Source organism: Dromiciops gliroides, chromosome 3 (assembly GCF_019393635.1).
Source record: "Dromiciops gliroides isolate mDroGli1 chromosome 3, mDroGli1.pri, whole genome shotgun sequence".
NCBI classification, from domain to species: Eukaryota; Metazoa; Chordata; class Mammalia; order Microbiotheria; family Microbiotheriidae; genus Dromiciops; species Dromiciops gliroides.
The window spans coordinates 460,673,698-460,701,100 of record NC_057863.1 but is presented as its reverse complement, the minus strand read 5'-3'; the positions used below and the strand labels follow the sequence as shown (position 1 = coordinate 460,701,100).

General features: G+C 37.7%; 1 long non-coding RNA gene across 1 annotated transcript in view; it reads left to right on the top strand.

The window, feature by feature from the left end:
- The window catches only part of LOC122751166, a 36,831-nt gene extending 13,063 nt beyond the window's left edge, over positions 1-23,768 (top strand). Inside the window, exons 2-4 of the long non-coding RNA XR_006355776.1 lie at positions 18,959-19,044; positions 19,886-19,986; positions 23,502-23,768. This is a non-coding gene — a long non-coding RNA (uncharacterized LOC122751166). The remainder of the gene's footprint in view (positions 1-18,958; positions 19,045-19,885; positions 19,987-23,501) is intronic.
- The last annotated feature ends 3,635 nt before the right edge of the window (positions 23,769-27,403 follow it).

Genomic DNA, 27,403 nt, shown 5'->3' with positions numbered 1-27,403 from the left:
TATTACTCTGTTATAAGAAATGATGAGCTCAGTGATTTTAGAAAAGCATGGAGAGACCTCTATGAAATAACAAAGAATAAAATGAGCAGAACCAAATGAACATTGTATATAGTATTGTTTTAATAAAAACTTTGAGTGACCAAGTCATTCTGACTATTAAAAATGCCCAAATTTACAGCAAAGATTCTATGAAGGAAGATGATGTTTGCATCCAGAAAAGAACTCACACACACACACACACACACACACACACACACACACACACACACAGATTTGTGTCTAATGGTTGCCATCTTGAAGTTGGGAGAGAAAAAAAGAAAGTTACATGATAACTGTTGTATATTTGAAAGGAATAGCAAGTTGTACATAAAAGTTCTGCAATTTTAGGTGTAATTCTGTTTTTCTGTTTCACTTTGTTATGGAAATAATTGTTTTATTTCTTAAGTTCAGAATAAAATAAATACATTACAATTTTTTAAAAAGAAAAGTTTCTTTTTTCCAATTCTGGAGGATATTATTGCAAACTAAATTGATACTAACTGGGAGTAGCATTAAAATTTGTCCTTATGAGAAAGATATAATTTTCTTAAAGCCTTTTCTAACATACCCTTGAATGATTCACTTGTGGGACTCAACTAGTTGAATTTATTAAATATACTAAATGATACTAATATTTTATGTTTCTACATGACAGGACCCATCATTATATTAATACAGTCAGCTCCAGAAAAGTGAAATAAATGACTTGCCTAAGGTCATACTGTTAGTACATAGCAGAACCAGGAATCAAAGAGCCAAGTCCTTTGATTCCAAAAATGTCAGTGATTTTTCCCGTTGTTGTTTCATCACTACTCAAATTTAGTTCTTTTTGTCTTAAAGCTACTCTCCCTCCCAACTCCTTTAAAATTGTTAAGCTTTTTCATATTTCTCTTTCATACTGTTAGGGATAGTTCTTTCACAATCCTATTAACCCTTAGCTTTTTAATTGTTTCTCACCACTCAACCCTCCCTCCCCGCTGCCAATGAGGACTACCAGAAATCAGAATCTTGCCTTTCAGACAGAGAATCATACTTTGTTTTCTCATTAGTTCTCCCCAATACTGGTATCATCTTGGGTTGAGGAGGTATAATTCCAGAACAGAGAACAACCCCTTGCTGCATACTCTCCAATCCCAAGGCCCCTTAAAGCCACTGGGTCTACAATCTTCAACTAACTCATCCAAATCTCTGTCTATCTTTTTCTTCGCCTCTCCATTCATAGATTAATTCCTCCTATTCTGCACCCAAACTCCCAACATTTTCTCACACACATCCAGTGGTTCTCATTCACCCCCTCTCCTTTCCATTGACACTTCTGTTCTCTTCCATTAGTCAGTCACTACCTGAAAATGTGAGCCCTCAGTTGGTTCTTCTTATATGACATTATCAGTTAGTTTCTCCTCCTACACCTCTGAAAAGGCTTTTGAAAATACAGTTGTACCTTCTTTGTTGGCATTTTCAGATTCTAACTCCGTATCTGCTCTCATTTTTGCATTTTGCACTCAGTACTCCTTCAGACTGATTTATTTCTTTGGCCCCTTTACTCCTCTTGGTTCTTTCCTAGTTTTCTGTAAAAATTGCTTGTAAAATCCAAACATCTAGTGCCTGCGTTTTACCTGAAGACCATCTTCTCTTTCAATAAACTTAGAAAAGTCCAGTTTTTTTTCTTTCTTGGCAGTTTCGACCTACTTTAAATGTTAGAGATTCTCTGCACAAGGAAATCATTAATTTAGACTCCAAATAGCATGCATATATGTGTGTGTATGTATATATGTGTATACATTATTCCTTATTTATTGTATTTATATATAATATATATTCCATATATATTTTATATATTATTCCTATCTACCTATCTATTTACCTACCTACCTATCATCTATCTATCTATCTATCTATCTATCTATCTATCTATCTATCTATCTATCTATCTATCTATCTATCTATCTATCTGATTTAAGGTTTATAAAATGCTTTACCCATGCAATCTCATTTGATCATCACAGCTATCCTTCAGGGGAGTTGCTATAATTGTTCCTATTTTAGAGGCTGAGAGAGATCAAACAGCCTGGCCAGGGTCACAGAGCCACTAAGCATCCAAGGAAGATTTGACTCTCTATTCCCTACCAATTTTGTTGATTCTATATGAAGGGCAGTAGACTAAATGGCACCCAATAATCTGAAGGAGTTTATATGGTGGCCACAGCATTGAATTTAGTACCAGGGAATGACTAAAACAAATAAAAGGCCATTGGTTAAGTATTCAAAACTAAAATGTAAATTCTCTGAATTCAAAAAAGGTTTACTATGAAGCAAAAATTTATTTTATGAGAGCTTGACAATGTTAATTGACTTTTTCCTTTTTTTAAAAAAAATTTAAATTTATTCTTAAGGAAAAAGGCCTTACTAAAGATAGATAAACCACTGCTTTTTAAAAAATTTAAGATACACACTAATAACTTTGCTGGATGGACTTCATGTTTTCATATTTATGTTAGCAATGCCCACTTGTCTGTGAGCTCCATTGAAGCAGTACAAGGCAAAGAAGCTTGAGAAATGTATTAGACTTTCCTTTTCTGTTTGATCTGTGCTGCAGCACATAACTGAAGTAAACAGTTGTGTAATCTGTAATCGATGGTACACAGATCAAGCAAACATTGTTTCAGGGAACAATAGGACTTCAATAGTACAATGCATTGTTCCAGAGTTCCAAGCTACTTGGAAGGCAGAAACTTTGGTGTCTGCCCCAAACCACAGTGACGCTTATATTGCTCTACCAATTTTCCTTTCTACAAAAATGTGCTTTAAGAACACGATAAGATTTTATTCAGATACCTTTTAACCACAAACTTCATTTCCCTGAATTTTATAGTCACAGCATTGGCCTGGCATAACTGATAAATCACTGTACCAGGGTATTCTAGTTTGGGTATGTGAGGGAGGGAGAGATGGAAGGAGAGGAGGAAGGGAGGGAATATTAATATTATATGTATATCCTACAAAGGAAGGAATAAGTGTGTGTGTGTTTGTGTGTATCTTCGACTATATGTCAAGTATTATGCTAAGTAAGACCTGTACAAATATTATCTCATTTGATCTTCACAACCATCTTATGAGATGGGTGCTGTTACGCAAATTTTAAAATTGAGGAAACTGAGGCAAACAGGGTTAAGTGACTTGCCCAGGGTCAAACAGCTAGTAAGTGTATAAGGTCAAATATTAACTCAGGCCTTCTCACCAAGTCCAGTGCTATGGTACTCAGGTCCCTTATGATGTCAGATTAATTAATTGTTCTTCCCTGCTCCTTTTTTTTTTTTTTTTTGGTGGGGAGAGAGGAGAGAATTAAGCCATGGCATTTAATCAAAACAATATGAGTAAAGTTGTGGTGAGCACTTGGTATGCAACCATTTAATCTCTCATTTCACACGTATATAAATTGCCTTTTTTGTCTAATCCTGCAAATTTACCCTTGTTGAGAATTCCCAGTATGGAAACCCCTTCCCCCAATATAGATAAGCATCCAGCCTGTAGGTTATAGTGGGCTTCTTAAACATTTTCTACTCACAACCCCTTTTCGCCTGAGAAATTTTTACAGGACCCTGGGTATATAGGTATGTAAAATAGGCATACATCATCTTTTACTGTTGCTACAGTTTTCAGACCCCCACATTCAGTTACTCAATCCCATTTGGGGTCATGACTAACAATTTAAGAAGCAGTGGGTTATGGTATTAGAATAAGATTTACTATTTACTATATGCCTATGGCCATATGGCTAGTATGTTTCACTAGAAGAAGTGAAGTTTTTTCCCCCCTTTAGTTCAAGGTGGACACTATCTGCTAGGAAGACTAATTTGCTACAAATTTACATAGCTTTGTACAATGTGCTTCGGTAACTAGGTCACACAGTGCATAGAGTACAGGGCCTGAAGTCAGGAAGCCTCATCTTCTTGAGTCCGAATCTTTCCTTAGACACTTACTGGCTGTATGACCCTGGGCAAATCACTTCACCCTATTTGCCTCAGTTTCCTCATCTGTAAAATGAGCTGGAGAAGGAAATGTCAAACCACACCAGTACCTTTGATGAGAAAACCCCAAATGGGGTCACAAAGAGTCAGATACGACTGAAAAATGACTCAACAATAACAATAAAATACAATATTCTATTTGTTGGCAGGGAAGAAGTATGTTGCAGTCCTGATTGTCAAAAAGTTTGTATTCTACTTGGAGATAAGAATTGGATTTAGCAACATTTAAATAAAAAAGCAATATATTGTTTGAATGATCTCAGTTCTGATATGGCCTTTAATATTTAGCAAAGATATGATCCCCAATGCCTAGTACATAGTAAGTAAATAAATGGTTATCGGATTGGATTTATTGGATTTAGCCTCTCAGTGACCTTAGGTAATATTCTAAAACTAAAATTTATAGACTAGTTGTTTTTTTTGGTTGTTGTTTTTTTGGTGAGGCAATTGGGGGTAAGTGACTTGCCCAGGGTCACACAGCTAATAAGTATTAGGTGTCTGAGGCCGGATTTGAACTCAGGTCCTCCTGAATACAGGGCTGGTGCTCTATGCACTACGCCACCTAGCTGCCCCTTAGACTAGTTGTTAATGTGCATGGATAGAGGGAGTTTCCACACCAAGAGATCTCTGTTCTTCATGAAGTCATAGGTCCAAACAAAGATTATGATGTTGATTCATTACCAAAAGGGGCATTATGGACTATAGAAACTATCTTATCAGAGTTCAGAAGTAGGAAAAAAATCAATGAAAAATGGAATAGTTTAGGAAGGCTTCTTCATTGAAAGATGGACAGGTTTCCCCAACCAATGTCTTCATCATATCAGACCTGAGGTTTCCTCCTCCCTCAGTCAAAGAAAGATAATCAGCATCCATTGCTCTGATAGCACATGGCAGCACCAGTCATGCCCTGTATCACTCCTCCTGGATGACATCATAAAGCAATATCCTCAGGCTTCAGGTGATTTGCCTTGTATGCAGTGCTGACACTACCCAAACTGGGCACAACCTTAATCACTTGAAGATCAATTAGGTAACAATGCACTCTGATGGTGGTTTACCTCAAACAAACAGAGGATATTCAATACCATGTCAGAGTTGTCTGTTATGAAGATTGCAGGTATGGAGTATAGATTAGAAGGTGCTTTTCCCAAAATAATTATCTTTAAAGTTATCTAGGGACATTCCTCATGAGAAGGCTGGACTAGATGACCTCCATGGTCCTTTCTAGGGCTAAATCTAGGAGCCCACCATCTTATTATAGTCTGTGATGGCAGATATTCCTCAGAATCAACTCTGAGTATTTTGTTGGCTTTTCCCAAGCCATGGGAAAGATTGCTGAATTTGAGGTCACCCAACCTGGGGTCAGATCCTGGTTCTACTATTTAACTATCTATGTAACCTTGAGTAAATGACTTTACTTTTCTGTTCCTGAGTTTTGTTACATATAAAATAAGGAGGATGAATTAGATGGTCTGAAAAGTACCTCCCAAACCCAAACATATGATCCAATGACCTTTTGAAATATCACCACTTGTATATTTTATTTCTCCTTTCCTTTGATGTTTTCCAATTAGGAATGATTCTCATTTGTATGATACAGCATTTCTTGGGCAATTCCCTCTCTTGGGGACCCTGAGCTGATGGATGATCTTAAAACAAAGGAACTGGGAGTGATTCTAAGGATTCCCTGATTATAGACCCCAGGTATTACCAAGGAATAGTTGAACATTTCTGCATCTACAAGGGATTCAATTAAATGAGGCCTTGATTTAATTATCTAGAAAACTTCAGCCTTGCCCCTTTCTGCCCTGATTCTGTTGAGGTGAATTTGGGGAATCTCAGTGTCTAAACTAGCTCTCTGCACCAAGCTTAGGCACATCCTCCCTGTCATTTTGAACAAGCCAGGGATTATTCAAACCTAAATATATCTTCCCTGGAATGTTATCTGAAATGATTTGAGCCAGTATAGAGCTTAAGGGAGCTGTCATCGGTTTATTTGTGAGTTATTTCACACAAAATACTGCAACCAAAGTGTGATTTAGTGAGAGTGATTTCAAAAGCAAAAACCATCCTGAGGACTCTCATAAGCCACTTTGAGGTTTTTTTGTAAAAAAAAAAAAAAAAGAAGTGGAAGAATGGCATGAAGAAACTAAGTTAGGCCCCAGAAGGTTGGCAATGGGTTCTAATAATAGGTCTGGACAGTCAACTTGTGCTTAGATGCATTTAACATACTGCTTTGGAAAAGCTACTGTGAAATGAGAATATTGATATATTTACCACAGTGAATGTCAAGACAGTAGTTTGAGTTTTAGCTAAAACTTTATCTATTCATCTGTCTATCTGGTAATTAGGATGTCTCATGAATGCAGGGCACCTCGATAATAATGGGTAATGGGTTAGTGGGTAGGGTAAGAAGAATTCAAGTGATTGAATGCTACCAAATGTCTATTTGCATATCCTTTATTGATAAAGAAGTTGTTCTACCTTCACTCCACCCCACCCCACCCCACCCCACCCCCATTATTTTTCTATATGGAACTGCTCCTTAGAAGGTGCTATCCTTAGGGAATACAATAGAATGACCAGTCTGGAGATCCCTAGGAAGAACTTGGGTCACTAGGTGTCACAGTGGTTAGAGCACAGGGCTTGGAGTCAGGAAGATGAGTTGACTTCAAATTTGTCCTTAGACACTTCCTAGATATATGACACTGGGCAAGTTACTTAACCCTGTTTGGCTCAGTTTCCTCATATGTAAAATGAGCTGGAAGAAGAAATGACAAACCAATCCCAGTATCTTTGTCAAGAAAACCCCAAATGGGGTCATAAAGAGTTTGAAATGACTAAACAGCAACAACAAAACTCACAAGCCTATCCAAACCAACATCCATTGAAGAGAAAATATGGAGAATGGGCTGCTAGATGAGTGGGAGAAATGAAGGCACTATATAGTCTACTTCAAATGTTGAAAATACTGATATTTTCTTCATCTTACAATTTAGCCAGACATTCCTTCTTTGAACACATGAAATAGTCTACACCATAGAGTATTTTTAATGTGGTAAAAGGATTTCTAGAAATCATCTTTTTAATATATAAGGGAGGTCTTTAATTTTATAGATGAAGAAACTGAATCCCAGAGAAGTTGTGACTTGCCCAAGATAACATAATTAGTTCATTCTCTGCCTTCAATGGAGCCATCATCTTATTGACATGAGGAATCCTTTTTTTCCACCCATGTTTTTTTTCATTCTGAACCACTGTTATCCATGTCTTTCCATAAAGGCTCTAAAGACAGTCTCCCCCAAGTATTTGGAGGTCTTCTTCTAGATCTTTTCAAATCTGGTGGGTACTAAAAACATTTAAACTCTCCATCTGTCATTGCCTTACTTTCTCTACTTCACTTCCTTTTCTAGTAGTACATATCACTGATGATTTCTTTCACCCACTTTTTGCATGCAACTTTGTTAGCAATAGAGCATAGGGCATTTTAAACCACCTTGCACACCTTTGAGGTCACCTGCAATTGTGATCCATCTGAAATCAGTGTTTTGTGATTCATTGTTATATTTCATTAGCAGGGGAATATTAGTGTTAATTGGTGGACTTTGGAGCAGAGAGCTTCATGTGAGCATCAAAAGCACTGCACAGTTTCCTAAAAGCAGTTCAGTATAGCCTCCATTTATTCAACTCTGGATCCAGCTCATTGCCCATGAGCTGGACCCTATAACATGGTATAAAACAACAGTAGCATTTATGAAGAGCTTAGAGGCTTACAAAGCACTTCCTTCATAACAGCCATCTGAAGGAGGTCATGTCAATCATCATTATAGTGGCTGGCATCTATAAGACTATTTAAGGTTCTTGGGACACTTAGGTGGCACAGTGGATAAAGCACTGGCCCTGGATTCAGGAGGACCTGAGTTCAAATCTGGCCTCATACACTTACAAGCTGTGTGACCCTGGGCAAGTCACTTGAATCCTCATTGTCCCACCAAAAAAAAAAAGACTATTTAAGGTTCTCAAACAACTTTACATATAGGATATCTTATGTGATCCCCCTTAACAATCCTATGAGGTGATATTTTTTTTTACATCCATTTTACAGATTAGGGAACTGAGGCTCATAGAGCATATATGTTTATATACAGATGTGTCAATCACCTTCTTAAAGTTTAATCCATTAATTGGCCTGAACTTAAATTAAATGCTGATGTGAGGAAGTTTCTGTCATAGAAGGAGGGGAAAATAGTCTAAACTTAAGGTCAGCAGGAGGCATTTTGCTACTGAGATGTCTCTGGAGCTAACCTTTCCCACAAGCAAAATAAGGAGGTTGGACAAGATCACTAATTTTTTTCCTAATTGGAAGATTTTATCACCCTAACACCTAATAGTATTGATCTCATGATGTCATCTTAGAAGGTGGTCTCAAGTGGAGTGCCTTAAGAATCTGCAGTTGGCCCTTCTGCTGTTTAACATTATCATGAACGACTTAAAGTCATTAAAGACTTGCATATCTGATTTTCAGAAAACAAAAAGCTGGGAAGGAGAGCTAAGGCAGAGGTAGGCTTTGTGAAGATAGCAGCAGGCTAGAATATTAGACAAAATTGAAGATGAAATTTAATGGTGGTAAAAATATATACTTGAGTTCAAAAAATCACCTTCAGAATTACTAGATAGAGAGATACAGCTAGACAAGAGTTCATTTGAAAAAGATCTGAGGGTTTTAATGGATTACAAATTCAACATGAGTCAATGATGTGATCTGGAAAGCCAAAAGAGCTAATAGAATCCTAGGCTATATTAAGAGATGTGATGTATGGTTCATAAAATCTTTTCATGCTTTTTTTCCCATTTGTCAGGTAGATTACATGCATATTTTGGGCATGTTCACTATGCTAGCCTCCAGGAATATAAATACAAGCAAGTGGACAGTGCCAGCCCTCACTGATAATCTAATGAAGGAAGATACAAAACAAGGGCAATGGAAATCAATGGGACTTGGGAGGAATTATTATGAATTGAAGGTTAAAATAATGGCATAGTTATAAAAATGGCTAGAGACCTAGTGTTGTGGTCAGAAAGTTCTGGATTTGAGCCTCATCTTGGAGCCATATTAGTTATATAACCCAGACAAGTTACTTAACTTCTCAGGACTCTCAGGTAACTAAGACTATACGTGGTTGATTAGAGGCTGATCTTCATTGGTAGAGGGAGTTTTCTAATCATAGTTCCCTATATAAATAAAACCAAAATCATTTTCAAAAAACAAAAGAGAACAAAAAGGTAGAAAGTTGTTACATCGTATTTCAAGGGGAGCTTAGGTCTAAATTCCTAATGCCCTTATATTATGGATTTAAAAAAATAGCTCTCTTGCAGTTTTCATTCAAGAGGAGAGGCCAAATTCAGAAATAAAAGTAGTACAGGTAGGTGGAAGGCAGGGGAAAGCCTGAAAATTAAGACAGAAAATTAGGAACATTCAATCTGGTCAGTTCAAAAAGTGAAAATGAGTTTTTCTTTCTCATCGATTTTTCATTTCTCTATTTGATTTTCTTTTCTTTTCTTTCTTTTTGCTTTTTTGGTGAGGCAATTGGGGTTAAGTGACTTGCCCAGGGTCACACAGCCGGTAAGTGTTAAGTGTCTGAGGTCGGATTTGAACTCAGGTCCTCCTGAAGCCAGGCTGGTGTTCTATCCACTGCACCACCTATCTGCCCCTCTATTTGATTTTCATAAAATCACACCCACAGGTTTACCCAGTTGACTGTAACATAGTAAAGTTTCCTATTTTGACTGATTTTGTCATCAGTCAATTGAATTGAATTTGTTTCATCTAATTTGATTAGGACATGCTTTAGTCCAATTAGTTTAGTCAGAGATGGAATTTAAGTCTGGTAAGTGAAGACGTTAGGTAATGGAATCAAGGGAGGGAGAATGGGGGAGATAGCAGGGCAAAGAGAGATAGAAATAGAGACAGGGACATAGAGACACAGAGGCACAGAGAGAGACAGAAGATAGATGATTTCTGCCAATGCTTCTAGACTGAATAGTATAACCATGGGGAAGAAGGATCTGTGATAGATAAGATGCTTAAATGTGAAAACTAGAGAGACAAGAGATCAGTTTATACATGCCATTTTCCAATGCTCTTTAGGTCTTATCTGCATAGTCATAGCAGACCACACATCTCTCCACCCCTCAGATCTTCCTCACAGCACCATGCCGACACTGGCTACTTCTCTCTTCCCTATCTTGATCCCTTTTTGAATGAGTTCAACTCTATACTATACTCTCAAATCCCTTGCCCTCACACCTTTTCACACTCCAAATCTGGATTATTGCTATCTGCACCCTTAGCTCCTATTCATGTGCTTCTGAATAGAACTGGAGAAAATTACATAACTGGGACCACTGCAAATTTCTGTTACATGATCTCAAATGGACTTCACCTGTAACAGGGCAAAACTTTCCCACATCCCTAATCAATTTAATATCCTAATCATCATAGTGGCTATTCCCAAACTTTTCATATTTCCTCAAGATTATCTGGATACCCATTATCCCGATGTTCTCAAAGGAAGACTTAACCTCATACTTCACTCAAAAAACTGAGGCCATTTTCTGAGAGATCTGTCTCCTCCTCCTCCTCTTCCTCCTCCTCCTTGCCCTCCCCCTTCCTTTTCTTTTTCCTCCTCTTCCCCTCTTCCTTCTTATGCTATATTCAACTGAAACTGCTCTTTCCAGGCTTATGAATGAACTCTTTTAAAAAAATTATTTAGAATTTCCCCCAAGTTACATGTAAAAAAATAAAAAAAATTAATTTTTCACATTGATTTTTTTTTTGTTTTTGTAGGGCAATGAGGGTTAAGTAACTTGCCCAGGGTCACACAGATAGTTAAGTGTCAAGTGTCTGAGGCTAGATTTGAACTCAGGTCCTCCTGAATCCAAGGCCAGTGCTTTATCCATTGTACCACCTAGCTGCCCCTCCACAATGATTTTTTAAAACCTTGTGTTCTAAATTTTCTTCCTCCCTCCCTCCTCAACACTCCATATGAAATCAAGCAATTCAATAGGTCATACATGTGCATTTATGCAAAACATCTTCACATTAGTCAGGTTGTGAAAGAAAACAGACAAAATAACTTTAGAAAGAGGAACTAACAAATAAAACTGGAATTCAATCTGTATTCAGATGCCATCAGCTCTCCCTCTATTGATGGTTTGAATTTTTCATACGTCCTTCTGATATCATCCTGCTCTTCATTTCTTTCACAGTTACTATTGCTAACTGTATTACCCTCCATCTTATTCTCTCCCCTTGATATTTACTCAATTTTCTATCTTTCTTCACCCTATCCCTCCTTGAAAGTGTTTTGCATTTGACTGCCCCCTCCCCTAATCTTCCCTCCCTTCACCTACCCCTCCCCTTATCTCCTTCCCCTCCCACTTTCCCTCAGTTAAAAATATATTACTATACCCAATTGAGTGTGTATGTTATTCCCTACCTGAGCCAACTCTGAATAGAATAAGATTCACTCACTCCTCTGCTCCTCCCCCATCTTCCTCTCCACTCCATAAGCTTTTCCTTGCTTCCTCTATGTGAGCTACTTTTCCCCAGTAAACCTCTCCCTTTCCCTTTCTTCCAGTGTATTCCTCTTACCCCTTAACTTTATTTTAAAGATGTAATCATGGGTCAGCTAAGTGACACAGTGGACAAAACCCTACCCCTGGACCTAGGAGACCCCGAGTCCAAATATGGCCCCAGACATAAGCCACCCCACCCTGCCTGCCCCACAAAAAACAAGGATAAACAAAAAAATAATTGCTTTAAAGATGTCATCCCTTTGTGGTAAAAAGTTTTTTAACAGTCAGTTAGTGAATACGGAAAGACGTCAGTTTTTGAAGGACCACCCTTTTGGGGAGGAGACCGACGGCGGCCATGCATGGGCTATGCACGCCAGCCCGGCTGCTAAGCACTCCACTTCTGGGGTGTGAGCTTAAAAGGCAAGGAGAGAACGGAAGTGAGATCTCTTGCCTGCTCTCCTGGTCCAAGGAATGGCGCGACACACAGACAGACGCTGACTGGAGTTGGACATGGCCAGCTCGGGGTTAAGTGACTTGCCCAGGGTCACACAGCTAGTAAGTGTTAAGTGTCTGAGGCTGGATTTGAACTCAGGTACTCCTGACTCCAGGGCCGGTGCTCTATCCACTGCACCATCTAGCTGCCCCTCTAGTATACAATTTTAAATCTCACACCTTCATATTCAATTTACACCTGTGCCCTCTAAGTATATTCCTTTCAGCTGCCCTAATGCTGAGAAAGATCTTATGAGTTAGAAGTATCTACTTCCCATGTAGGAATGCAAACAGTTCAACCCATTAATAACCCTCATGATTATTTTTTCTGTTTCCCTTTCCATGCTTCTCTAGAGTCTTGTATTTGAAAGTTAAACTTTCTATTCAGTTTAGGTCTTTTCATCACGAATGCCTGAAAGTCCTCTTTTTCATTGAAGTCCCATTTCCTCCCCCTCCCTGAAAGATTATCTAAATGGGACTTCAATGAAATCAGTTTTGCTGGGTAGGTGATTTTTTGTTCTAGTCCCAGTTCCTTTGCCCTCCAGAATATCATATTCCATGCCCTCCGGTCCTTTAATATAGATGCTACTAGATCTTGTGTTATCCTTACTGTAGCTCCACAGTATTTGTTTTATATCTTTATAAAGCTGACCAGAAAGATCAATTGAATATTACCTCTCTCTCTCTCTCTCTCTCTCTCTCTCTCTCTCTCTCTCTCTCTCTCTCTCTCTCTCTGTGCAGGGCAATGAGGTTAGTTAAGTGACTTGCCCAGGGTCACACAGCTAGTGTCAAGTATCTGAGGCTGGATTTGAACTCAGGTCCTCCTGAATCCAGGGCCAGTGCTTTAACCACTGTGCCACCTAGCTGTCCCCACACTACACAGTATTTGAATTAATTTTTTCTAGTTGCTTGCAATACTTTCTCCTTGATCTGGGAGCTCTGTAATTTGGCTATAATATTCATGGAAGTTTTCCTTTTGGGATCTCTTTCAGGAAGTGATCGGTGGATTCTATCAATTTCTATTTTACCTTCTGCTTCTAGAATACCAGGACAATTTTCCCTGACAATTTCTTGGAAGATGATGTCTAAACTCTTATTTTGATCATGGTTTTCAGGTTGTCCAATGATTTTCAAATTTTCTCTAGTGGATCTATTTTCCAGGTCAGATGTTGTTCCAAGGAGATATTTCATATTGCCCACTATTTTTTATTCATTTGGATTCATTTTACTGTATCTTGATTTCTCATAAAGTCACTAGCTTTCATTCATTCAATACTAAATCTTAGGCAATTATTTTCTTCAGAGAGCTTTTGTATCTCCTTTTCCATTTGACTTTTCAAGCTGTTGACTTTTTTCTCATGACTTTCCTGCATCACTCTCATTTCTCTTTCGATTCTTTCCTCCACCTCTTTAAATCTTCCTTCTATCTCTCCTACTTTCTCTTCAAAGTCCTTTTTGAGTGCTTCCATGTCCTGAGAAAATTTTATATTTTTCTTGGAAGTTTTGGATGTTGGAGCTTTGACTTTGTTATTATCATCTTCTGAGGATGTATTCTGGTCTACCTTACCACTCCTCCCCCCCCAAAATAAAAAGCTTTCTATACTATGCTACTTTCTCTGCCTACTCATCTTGATCCAGAAGCAGATGTCTTATTGAAAACTGATTCTCTATGGTAGGAATCTTGGTGTGCCTGTTCCCCTCTCCCACTGGGCTGTCACCACTTGAATCAGCCCACTGTTTCAGAACATGGGTGCTCCTCCCCAACTTCAGAAGAGATCACAGCCACTTCGCCCCAGCCAACCATCAAACCCCCCTTACCAGTCTCTGAGGGAAACCTCAGAAAAAGCTGATTCTGCTGAAGACTCTGAGGCCCTGGAAGCACAGTCTGTCCCAGGCTCCTCTCTCAGCCTGAATAGCAGGTGATCCCAGTTACCTAATTAAGCTGTCTTTGGCTGGAAGATAGTCTCACTCTGTTCTTTTGTGGGTTAGTCTGCTCTGGGAGTTGTCTTATGGCATTATTTTTGGACTGTGTGGACAGGTTTGTTGGGAGCTTGGGGGAGTCACAGTTTTTCCTCTGCCATCTTGACTCTGCCCCCCAATTATCTCTTAATTTATTATTATTTTTTTTAGTGAGGCAATTGGGGTTAAGTGACTTGACCAGGGTCACACAGCTAGTAAGTATTAAGTGTCTGAGGCCGGATTTGAACTCAGGTACTCCTGACTCCAGGGTCAGTGCTCTATCCACTGCACCACCTAGCTGCTCCCCCAATTATCTCTTAATCAACAAATGTAATGGTCTTTTCTCAGTCTTAATTGTTCTCAACATCTCTGAGGCACTTGATCATGCCCTTTTCCTGGATGTGTTTTAATTTTTAGGATTTTTTTTGACACTGCTTTCTCCTGATTTTCTTGCTTGTATGTCCATCCTTAATCAGTCTCCTTCTCTGGAACTTTACACAGGTTATGCTTGCTAACCATTGTTATCCCCCATTTGTCTGATTTTGGCCTTCTAATATTGATTAGTAATCATATCAGCTCCTGTGGATTATATTATCATCTATGTAGATGATTCCCAGGTTTATATATCCAGCCCTAATCTCTCTTCTGAGCTATAGTCTGGTATCACCAACTGATTTTGCACATCATTATATTTCTCTGTAAACCTTCCTTCTTCCCAACAATGCTATTACTGTCAAGGGAACCAACATTCACCCAGTCACCAAGGCTTACATTGTTACTGTCATCCTTATCTTCTTCTTAACCACCCTACTTGTCTAATAAGCTGTCGGACCTTGTCTTTTCTGTCTTTACAAGATCTATCAGATACATTCCATTATAATTCTCACATAGCTACCATCTTGGTACCTTTCATTGCTTATGATTCAACAACTGCAACAGTCTTCTAACTGGTCTCCCTATCCTAAGTCTCTCCCCACTCCAACCCATCCTTCACTTAGCTGCCAAAAGTGATTTTTGTAAAGAGCGGGTCTAACCATGTCACTGACCCTTTACTCAATAATTTCCATTGTCTGGCTATTACTTCCTGGGCCCAATAAAATATCCTCTCTTTGACATTTAAGGGTCTTTATAACTTGGCCTCTTCCTCCATTTCCATTTTTATCCCATTTTACTCTCCTGCAGAGCTGCATTGTCTTAGTTGTGGTTCTTCACACACATCATTCTATCTCCTAACTAAACCTTTTCATTCATGCCTCCTGGCTTAATTGAATTTCTTTAAGATTCTACTCAAATCCCACCATCTGCAGGAATTCTTTCCTCCCCTCCCTTCTACTACTCCCCCATTAGTGTTTTTCTTCTGAGATTACCTTCCATTATTTATATAATGTAAAAAGTTATTTTCTTGTCATCTTTCCAATTAGAATTGAGCTCCTTGAGTACAGGGATCATGTTTTTTGCCCAGTGATTTACTATACTCACTGTCATATCTAAACTGGACTACTTGGTTCCTCCATTCTCATTCTATCCTCTCCAAACTCTAGGTCTTTGGTTATGTTATTTCGGATGCTTCTCTGCCATCTTCTAAAGTTAAAATGTCATTTTTAAAAAACACACTGCTCAGGTGCCATCTTTTCTATGAAGACTTTCCTAAAATTTCCCTCCCCTTATTTAAAAGTAGTCTCTCCTTCTTGCTCATAGTATCCTGTCAAACTTATCTCTTTGAATAGATCCTATTCTTCCTGGTTTCTTAGTTATTTCTAAAGGCAGGGTAGGAGGGGAAAGATTTGGGCAGTGAGTCCAGTTTTTCTGAACATGCACATTACGTTCTGCTGATATAGTCCTTACAGGGACTTCAGAGCACTTGCAGGTATTATTTCTGATTTGCTTAGAATGTGAGGAAAATGAGCCTTTTCATAGGCTGTTGAGCTGGAACAGAAAATGCATATATGAGTCATTAACTGTATGATCTGTTCTCCTTTTCCTCTCTGATTGTGATCAAAAAGATTTATGCTATATGCCTGCAGGTTAGGTGAAAGTCACTGGGCCTTAATCTCCTGAGTCTATATGTGGTTATGAATATGGACATCTGTTTCTTTGCCTCTGTGTTTCACCTCTTGTGCTCTTGAGTAAAGGAATAATGGACTAGCCTGTAACCTGGTAAGCACTGAAAAGTTGGGAAAATATCATAAATCCAGGAGCTGGAGAAAATGATAGATTTTATGTACAAGTAGAGTCTGTAAGTCCTGGGTGAGTGACCTATTGTCCTAGCATTACAATGGATAGAAGGTAGTCAAGAGGAAGAGATGACTCTTCCATTAAATATGCCACATTCTGAAGTAAATTTGGTGATAAAATATTTTGTAGAAGCTGCTTTAAGTTTGAGCTCAGTATCCATAGAGACTAAAGTGATCTAGGATAAAGTATGTCAACAGACTTGGGGGAGGAGATGTTAGTACTATTGCTATAGTTCTCCTTAAGTAAATATTCCTTTGTAAAAGCTACATTATATTATTTGGGTAAATGATATCAGGGCTCTAATTACAGAAAATTTTTGGTGATATTAGGAACTATTTAACATTTCCAACTGATATTAGGGAAAGTACACCAGATTAGGTCTCAAGACAGAGGCATTAGAGAATTACTTTAACCCATCAGCAGTTCCTTTAGAATCATGTGGAGAAAGATAGAACCTTTCTCTGGATCTTTCTCCTACTAATGTGTTTGTGGGTTGCCAGAGTAAGTCCAGGGTCTCATTATATTATACATGCTGTTTTCCTTTATTAGATTTTACACTTCTTGAGAGCAAACTCTGTATCCCTAGCACTTAGCATAGTGCTTTATACATAGAAAGTGGTTAAAAAATTTGTATATTTAATTTTAGCTCTATCCATATCTATCCATGTCATACCCAGTAGAAGGTGAAGGAAGCAGTATAATTACATGGGGACGCTTCTTGTTCCTCCATATAAAGAATTAAAACTTCCCTTCTCTCTCTTATTGTTGCCTAAAATTTAACAACAATAATTTATTTGGCTTAAGACTCTTGGATAGATTAAAATAAAATATTGATACTTTTTTGCACCTTAGTGAAAAAGTTTCATCCTTTCCTGAGATTAGGAATTGAAAGAGGGAAGGGAAATTGAGAAAGAGGGATCCAGAGAGGAGCCTCTATCTAAGTGGAGGCAATTGATGAAGAAAGAGCTAGTTGGAGACACCAAGACAAAAGTCATTAACATCACCTTTTGTCCTGTGTTAACCATGTTCTATTGTAGTCCCTTTGGCAGGGTTAACTGATGCAGGTTGGTAAAAACAAAAATTTGTGGTTAGTGGGTATATTCTGTGGCCTCTGAACAGAGAAAAATGAACTGGTACAACTCCAGACTGAACCCATAATCGTACTGTCATTGGAATAGTGCTCTCATCCTGTATAAACACTTCCTCTTTTCAAACAATTGATGAATGTGATAACCAATAGTGAACAGAATAGTCTTCGTTTTGCCTGAGAAAAACCACATAGTCCTAATGAGGTAGTTAGGCTACAATAAGACTGCCTTAACTAGTCTCTCACTGAGCAGCCTAAGATCTCTTTCTAGGCTGAGTAGTTAGTACCAGGACTTCAGGCCCATCCATAACACTTCTATGTCTTTTCAGGGAGACTACACTTTCCCAGGATATCTTGATGCGAGCCTGCTGCTCCTGTACTCCCAGCATGGGGAAAAGATAAAGGCTGACTAAATCCTGATTTATCTCAAATCTTTTCCAGATTATTGGTACAAATTCTTCTTCTACAATCTTCTCTTTGTAACTTTTAAGCAGACTCGGCAAGGCAGAAGGCCTTAGCTTGTGAATGCTCACTTTCTTCCGGAATTAAGTAGGCAGAAAAAGGCATGAAAAAAAAAAAAACACACAACAAAACTGCAATGACTCAAGTTTCTGTGACTGTGTTCAAGTTTTTTCCCCTTTTGTAATCATTTTGGGTGTAAATGAAAGAAATAATGGTGTACTATGTGTCTATCCTGCCATATTGCATTCAGCAAGCTTTACAGAACCCATATTTTTAGAGCTATCTCAACCTCAAAATGTATGACACTTTCACCCACTGCTTATAGAAATGCAAAGTATTATTTCATACTGTACTTTGATACAAGTATAGATGCTTTGTATGAATGAGGAACTTGAAACCCATATAGGTAAACTATTTTGCCCAAGGTCACACAGTGTATAACTGGCAGAGCCCAGCTTTTAACTAAGGTCCTCTAACTTCAGAGCCAATGCTTTTGCTATATCACACTGCCAGCCTTTCTTTATGGAAATTCCCCACATAGACTCCAAGTGAGCCAGAAAAACATCCCATTAAAAGGGTAGCCAAATCTATCACAACAAAATGGGAAGAAAGGGGGAAAAAACCAAAACATTTGACTCTTTCCTGGTTTCAAATGAGATTGAGTTGGACCAACTGCTTTTTTGTTCAGAATGAGAACCACAAGGCCAAGGAATATGTCACAGAAATAGGAGATGCTATGTATTGCCCACTAGATTATGTGATCTTAAATAGATGGACCTTGCTCTCTGCTCCCAGAATCACGATTAGACATAGGCAAATAAATCAGTAAAGGAAACAAGTTCTGAAAGTCCTTCAGGAAAAAAACTTCTTATCTTTGGTTCTCGTAAAAGGGGAGCAGAACATAGCAGAAGTGAAGCTTTTAGAAACTTATTGAAGTTTTATGTCACTTTTGATCTTGTGTTCCTAATTCAGGTAATCAGGAGTCATCTGTTCACTATGGCATGATGGAGTCTCATTTTCCTCTTTGGGGCAAAACAAATGTAATTGTTTTTAACATCTGCTATTTGTAACTCTTTAGAGCTAGTAATGAAGAACTATCTTTGAAGAGAGCTTTAAAGGGCATCTGATAACAGCAGGAGTCCTGAATCTGGTTTCCAAAGACTGGTAAGTAGACTTGAGCTCATATCTTAGTTCCACTATTTCATGCATGTCAAGCTATGTAGCCTTTGGCCACTTATTTAATGCTTCTGAACCACAGATTCCTTATTCGTAAAATTAGGGGATTTGACTACATGATCTCTAAGGTCCCTTGAAGCTCTAAATTTTCTGATCCAATGAAGAGTCATTGTATTTTTAAAACATTTCTTGGCTTTCCCAATCAGAATTTGCTCTGGCACATTTTCTAGGTTGATGTGCAGGATGTCTGCTGGGTAAGCCAGGAGAAAAAGTATCCTTTCTTCTCTGCCATCTTGATTCTGCCCTCTCCTGAATGTTTGTTTGTTTGTTTCACAGGGCAATGAGGGTTAAGTGACTTGCCTGGAGTCACACAGCTCATAAAGTGTCAAGTGCGTGAGGCTGGATTTGAACTCAGGTCCTTCTGAAAACAGGTCTGGTGCTTTATCCACCGCACCACCTAGCTGCCCCCTGTCCTGAATGTTTTTAGAGCAGTTGTGTCATGAGTTTGAGAGCTCACTCTCCTGAATGTTTTTAAATAGAAACAGTGACAAATCATATGTCTACAACATTTTGAAAAGTATTTGCAAAGTATTCTACATTCATTGTATCAGTGGAGCCTCATAACAACCCTGTGAGGTGCATGACAAAGATTGTTATCTTTGATTTTTAAAGGTAGAAAAGGGAGTTCAAGAACTTACCCATGGTCACGCAGTTTAAAAACATATCAGAGGTTGGAACTAAACCCCAGCCTTCTTCATGGCATGCTCAGCTCTGTATTTACCAACCCAGCATAGAATAGTTTCTTCATACTTTTCTAATTTGTTTTCAGACTTGGCTTTCTGCTCTTCTAAAGGATGGAGCTGTGGGAAGCATTGGGCTTCTCTGTGGATGGAGAGGATGCTATCCTTCTAAAAGATCAAGGAGTCACTAGTAAGCTTTTCCTTTCTTTCCACTTCTTTTATTCTCTTATGTATTAGGAGTTGTTAAATCCACATGTCCTAGTATACAGACAAGCCGTCCTACCCCTAAGACTGGTTTCGTTGCTAAATGATTGTTATCCTCTTTCCAGGAATAATTATGTGTTTTCTATTTTTAGGATAATTTTAAGAATTTTATGATCATAATATAGGAAATATTTTGATAGTTGTATAAGTTTGTACTAAACTAGGAGTTTCCTATAGAGTACATGTGTTAAATAGTTATGAATTTATGCTGGGCTTACATAATTGTTCTTTAGCTAACAATGTGTTACAATTAAATGCCCCTCTCTCCTGAGTGAACATATGGTTCTATTTAGTGGAATTTATTTTCTAGGCCTTCTAATATCTGATGACTAGAAAATCCTAAAATGCTTTTATTCAAACAGATCTCAGGTTCAAGTAGGCAGAGGAAGTTTTGTGATGTTTACCCCAGTCACAAAGTTCCTAGATAAAGCTCTGGTAGAAGAGGAGGGGAGGACCTCCTCCAAGATTTTCCTCTGCTAGGAAGTTCAATAAAAAGGGTTTCTATTGGTCTTCTATTTCACAGGGAAATGGGTAATGAGCTGGGGATTTTCCCCAGGGGCATCAGGCTTCTGGGGAGGAACTTCCTCTGCCAATGTACTTCAGCACCTTCTGAACATCTTGGAGTCTTAGAGTTGTCCAGAGAACAGAGAAGTTAACTTGTTCCAAACAGCCAGTATGTGTCAGAGTTGGAACCTGAATACTACTACCTCTCTTCTCCTCTCCTCTCCTCTCCTCTCCTCTCCTCTCCTCTCCTCTCCTCTCCTCTCCTCTCCTCTCCTCTCCTCTCCTCTCCTCTCCTCTCCTCTCCTCTCCTCTCCTCTCCTCTCCTCTCCTCTCCTCTCCTCTCCTCTCCTCTCCTCTCCTCTCCTCTCCTCTCCTCTCCTCTCCTCTCCTCTCCTCTCCTCTCCTCTCCTCTCCTCTCCTCTCCTTTCTTCTCCTCTCCTTTCCTCTCCTTCTCTTTCTCTTCTTCTTTCTCTCTTTTCTCCTTTCCTCTCTTCTCTTCTCCCATCCTGTATCTATCTCTTTCTCTCCCTCTCTTTCTCACCCTCACTATGTCATAATGTTTTTATTCTTTTTCAAATGCTAAAATTGCAATAATTGATAATTATATTTCCATAAAAATCAGAACATTGGTTTCTGTCAAGGCCTTTCTTTCTGTGTTTCTCTGTCTAAATGTGTGAGAGGAATGTCAAAGGAGGAAACATAGCTCTACAGTTAAAAGAAGGCTGTGTTTAAGCCAGAACTGTGACTAGGGCAAGGTGACTGGGCACTGAAATTAGAGGACACCACATTTAGCAGCGTTGGAGTGCACTAGCAGCCCTCTGGTAGCATAGAAAACAACAGCTTAACATATAGTAAGCATGAGTAGCTAAAATAAGAAGCTACTATTTTGAAACAATGTAGGGAGCTCTGTCGCAGCAAGTGACCCTCATGTCTCAGGATCTCTAGATTGCTTCCCTAGGGAATTCTTTTACTTCCCTCCTGTATTCCAACTGAAGGAACCTTTTGTTATGTTTACCCCAGTCACAAAGTTCCTAGATATAGCTCTGGTCACAAGTCAGCATCATATTGCATGGCTGAGATTTATATTAAATGCAGGAATTAAAAAAATTTTACTTTCAGTTGATGGTTTTCATAGCATAATCAGTGTTAGAGTAACAAAGCAGGGAAATGGATGATAAAAAAAATTAAAGTCCTTTCTAGCCATGATATAGCCACTCAATCAACTCATGTCTCTTAAGCACCATTAGCTACAAAAAAGTCCATCCTGGGAAGGAAGGGAAATAGTATTAATGAGGATAACAATAATGCTTTAGTACTTTGTTTTTTGTGTTTGTTTTGGGTTTTTTTGCAGGTCAATGAGGGTTAAGTGATTTACCTAGGGTTACACAGCTAGTGTCAAGTATCTGAGGCCGGATTTGAACTCAGGTCCTCCTGAATCCAGGGTTAGTGCTTTATCCATTGCACCACCTAGCTGCCCCCTGCTTTAGTACTTTGATAGGCCCAGGATCTCACTGGTTTGGGAGATCCAACACTGGTACAGATTACAAACTCATATTTCTCTACTAACCTAATAATGAAGGTCTTTCCTATTATTGATTCATCCTGAACTTAAAAAACAAAACCTGACCCATAAACTAAAATGCCAAAAAATTAATTTACAATGGGAGCAACAACTTGTGTGTAAAGAGGGACTGCTGTGCCACATAGGTCCCACCTCTTTTTGAATATATTCATTAGTGACATCAGATTATATTGAGATTAGAAGGCTATTTGGTGAACATAGGAGGAGAACAAGGTAGGTTGGAAGTTCTTTAAGGAGAATTTCTATCAAATTATCATGGACTGATGAATTTCCTGTCTCTGCTCTAAGGACATTTCTGTCTAAGTAACCAGTATCAGTTGTCTAGAATCAGGGAAACCTCTCTCAGTAAAGGGCTAGAGAAATGATGTCACATTCCTACTCCCATGTTCCTTCTTGTAGATTCAATGCCTCTGTCATTAACTGTCATTAAATTGCTACAGTTTTCAAGATTTCTGTTATCTCACATTAGACACATTAAAACTGATGTCATTCCAACATCTTACACCTTATACTAAAATAAGGTCAAAATGGGCACATGATTTAGACATAAGAGATGATACCATAGGTAAATTAGGAGAGAAAGGAATAGTCTCCCTTTCAGATCTTTGGAAAGGAGAACAGTTTATGACCAAACAAGAGATAGAGAATATTATGAAATGCAAAATGGATGATTTTGATTACATTAAATTAAAAAGGTTTTGTATAAACAGAAGCAATGCATCCAAAATTAGAAGGGATGCAGAAAACTGGGAAACAATTTTTATGGCCATTACTTCTGATAAAGGCCTCATTTCTAAAATATATCAGGAACTAAATCAAATTTATTTGAATCCAAGTCATTCCCCAATTGAGAAATGGTCAAAGGATATAAACTGGCAGTTTTCTGATGAAGAAATCCAAGCTATCTATTGCCATAGGAAAAATGCTCTAAATCACTATTGATTAGAGAGATGCAAATTAAAACAGCTCTGAGGTACCACCTCATACAAACCTATCAGATTGGCTAATATGACAAAAAAGGAAAATAATAAATGTTGGAGAAGCTGTGGAAAAGTTGGAACACTAATGCATTGTTGGTGGAGTTGCGAACTTATCCAACCATTCTGGAGAGCAATTTGGAACTATGCCCAAAGGGCTATAAACTTGTGCATACCCTTTGACCCAGCAATACTACTTTTGGGTATTTTTCCCAAAGAGATCATAAAAAAGGGAAAAAGACCCCCATGTACAAAAATATTTATAGCTGCTCTTTTTGTGGCAGCAAAAAATTGGAAATTGAGGGGATGCCCATCAATTGGGGAATGACTGAACAAGTTGTGGTATATGAATGTAATGGAATTCTATTGTGCTGTAAGAAACGATGAGCAGGAGGAGTTCAGAGAAACCTGGAAGGACTTTCATGAACTGATGATGAGTGAGATGAGCAGAACCAGAAGAACATTATACACAGTATCATCAACATTATGTGTTGATCAACTATGATAGACTAGATTCTCCTCTGCAATTCAACGGTACAAGAGAGTTCCGAAGGACTCATGATGGAAAAAGCTCTCCAAATCCAGAAAAACAAAAAAGGAACTGTGGAACATGGATGCTGATTGGACCATACTATTTCTTTTGTTTTTGGTGCTATTGTTTTTCTTTTTGAGGTTTTTCCTTTTTGTTCTGATTCTTCTCTTATAACATGACTAATGCAGAAATATGTTTAATGTTATTATATAGCCTATATCAGATTACCTGCTGTCTGGGGGTGCGGAGGGAGGGGAGGGAGGGAGAAAAATTTGAAATTGCAAATCTTTTGTAAACAAATGTTAAAAACTAAAATTAAAAAATTAAAATAATAATAAATAAATAAACCCCACAAAACTGGTGTCATCCTGAGGAGACCTAGAGGCACCTTTACAAAGCACATCTAAGCATAGGTTATTTCTACAAATGCTCTATCTAGTCCTTTCTATGTCAATTCCTATTAGTTTCCATATCAGAGGGTAACCTTCTTATCAAATTGGGAGGGAGGGTATTACAGTTGTGCATCATTCCAGGCTTCATAAACCTTCAACACTGACTATAATTTATTTGGATCACATAATTACTAACTAAATACTTGATAAAGTCTTTTCCAGGTTAATTTGTGTTCTTCCTGAATTTCTAACCCTTGTTATTCCACATCTACTATGATGCTATTATTTGATATATTTGTCAGGTTCAGAAGCTCTTCCTGACTTCACATATGAAATAACTGAAACAGTCTTATTGGGGATAATTTGTGTACTTCCTGGTTTTCTGACTCTTGTTATTCTATATCTACTCTGACTATATTATTTTATAAATGGAACACACACTGCTTTTTAATAGTCATGCAGATGTCCAAAAATTACTGTCATTATTCAACCAGGGAAAAGCAGCATTACCATATTGTAAAATATTATTTTTATCTCAGAAAAAGGTTTAAAAACAATTTCATTCTGATTACCAGATTCTTATCCTACTTAAAACTCCTCTTTCATATGTATAGATGCGGGATGCTATTTTAAACTACTAACAGTTTGAGATTTTTGTCCCTTCACCATTTGCAATGATAATTGGCTAATTAAAGAGTTGATCATTCACAAAATACACTGTGCTGTTGGGATGTTAGCTTGGTTATGCAAATGTTTTTGTGCCTCCAGAAAGGATTATTTTAAAATGTATTTTAAACCATACTTTTGTATGCATTGCTATATTTTCTTCCTTCTTTATTTCCTAAAGAACATCTAGAAAAAAACATTGTGAAAATCTATTGATTCATTAAAATGACATTGAAATTAATTTTTTGTACTTGGAATTTTCATATTTAAAAATATGTCACCGGCATTTATTTTAACAAAAAGTGCTATACATTATTAATATACAATTTTAGCTGAGTAATCACATTCAATTTAAACTTTATTAAGCATTTATTGTCTATAAGACATTGGGGTTCAGGGAGGAGAATTTGAAAATGAAATAACATGGAATCCTTACCGAAAAGGAGTTCACAGCAGCCTTTTAAGGAAAATTAAAACATGGCAACAAACAACCATGAAACCAGGCAGGATATGTTAGGGCAAAAAAAAAAATGTCCAAAGTGGGATGGCAGCCCAGATCAGGGACAGATTATTTCATGCTGGAAAGTGGTACTTAGTAAATTAAATTCCCAAGAAGTTAAAAGAGAGCTTGACCATCTTCACTGGTATGAGCCAGAGTTACCTAAGAAAGATGAACTATTTTACTTACAAGCTTAATTGTTAATTAATTAGAACTCAGTCCCTTCTATCCCAAATTATCATAGTTTTATTTTTAAATTGAGGTCCACTGTTGTTGGAGTTGTGAACGGATCCAACCATTCTGGAGAGCAATTTGGAACTATTCCCAAAGGGCTATAGAACTGTGCATACCCTTTGATCCAGCAATATCACTGCTAGGTTTATATCCCAAAGATATCCCCCAAAATATAAAAAGACCTATTTGTGCAAAAATATTTATAGCAGCTCTTTTTGTGTTGCCTAAGAATTGTTAATCAAAGGAATGCCCATCAATTGGGGAATGGCTAAACAAGCTGTGGTATATGATTGTAATGGAATATTATTGTTCTGTAAGAAATGACAAGCAGGACAATTTCAGAGAGACCTGGAAAGACTTATATGAACTGATGTATAGTGAAGTGAGCAGAACCAGGAGAACATTGTGCATAGTGACAGCAATATTGTTCAGTGAAAGACTGTGAATGACAACTATTCTTAGCAATACATTGATCTAAGACAATCCCAAAAGACTAATGATAAAGCATACTATCCACCACCAAAGAAATAACTGATATTTATTGAACACAGTTTCAAGCATGCTATTTTCACTTTCTTTGATTTTCTTCTTTTACTGGAATTTTCATATACAAAATAATTAATATGGTAATGTTTTACATAATTACACACTTATAACCTATATCTGATTGCTTACTGCCTCAGGGAGGGGAAGGAGAGGGAAGGAAGGAGGGATAGAATTTGGAACCCAAAACTTTAAATAATATGTATTATGTTGATTGTGATTGTGATTATATAAAGAAACAAATGATATTAGGGGCAGCTAAAAAAATTAAGGCCTACTGAATTTATTCTAAACAGCTTGTAAATAATTTTTAATGTCTCTTTGCTTTGCTCTTTCAAACTTCTTTAGAACATGAGCATGCATTTTTCTCATATGAACATGATGCCTTATTATGTAATATTTTTTCTCAAATAGAATAATCAACAAATATAAATTACCCACCAATTACTTTCAAGGAATTGTGTTAGGCAATAAAAAAGCACACATGACCTTTGACCTGGAGGAGTTTACAATTCAATTAAGGAGTTCACAATCTAGTTTCCCCAGCTTTGTGTTCCCATTGTTGTTGTTGTTTGTCCTTCATTCTCAAAAAAGAACATGACAGATGTCATGACTTGCCCTGAATTGGATTTAAGTTCTTAAGAACTATGCAAAGTCACCAGCCTTACTTTCTCCTCCAGAACCATATGGGTCCAAGGTCAAGATATGTTTTCAGGATGGCTGGAGATGGCCCTTGATGTTTAAGGCAATTGGGGTTAAGTGACAAAGATTCCTCATTCTCCATGCCCTATGACTTTGATGGCTATTAATTGTTTTTGTTGTATATTCACAACAAATTATATGAAGAATAAAAGTGGAAAATGAAATGATAAAAAGAAATTAAAATTGCAAAAAAAAAAGCAACAGAAGAAATTTGCTCTGCATTTTGTGTGTGGAATAGAAGTAGAGAATCCTCAAATTGATAGACCAGCCCAAGAGATTATTGATTTCAGATTCTCTCTCAAAGACAGATCACTGTCTATATGATTCTTAAAGATCTATTAAGATGGCACTTCATGAGATCTATTGGTTGCTAATTGAAGCACTTAATCAGACTTACTTATAGAGAGTTCTGTGTAACCTGAATTTCTCTAATTGCAATCAAATCGTATTTTCTGTAGTTCTACTCCGCTCAGATGGAAAAGAGCTGATCATCACTCTTCTTAAAATAGCTCTTTAAGTTTGAAGGCCAATAATAATTTGCCTATAATTCTCTTTAAAAACTAGTGGTCTTCCACCTGGGTTGTGATCTATTAGTAGGCTTTTTGATATTTTCAGCTGAGTAAAGAGAATGGCGTTTCAGTGTTGAAGGTGGATCTCCCTATTTGGTCTGCTGTTCTTCCCCATTCACTTTTTGCATCACAAAATGCAATCA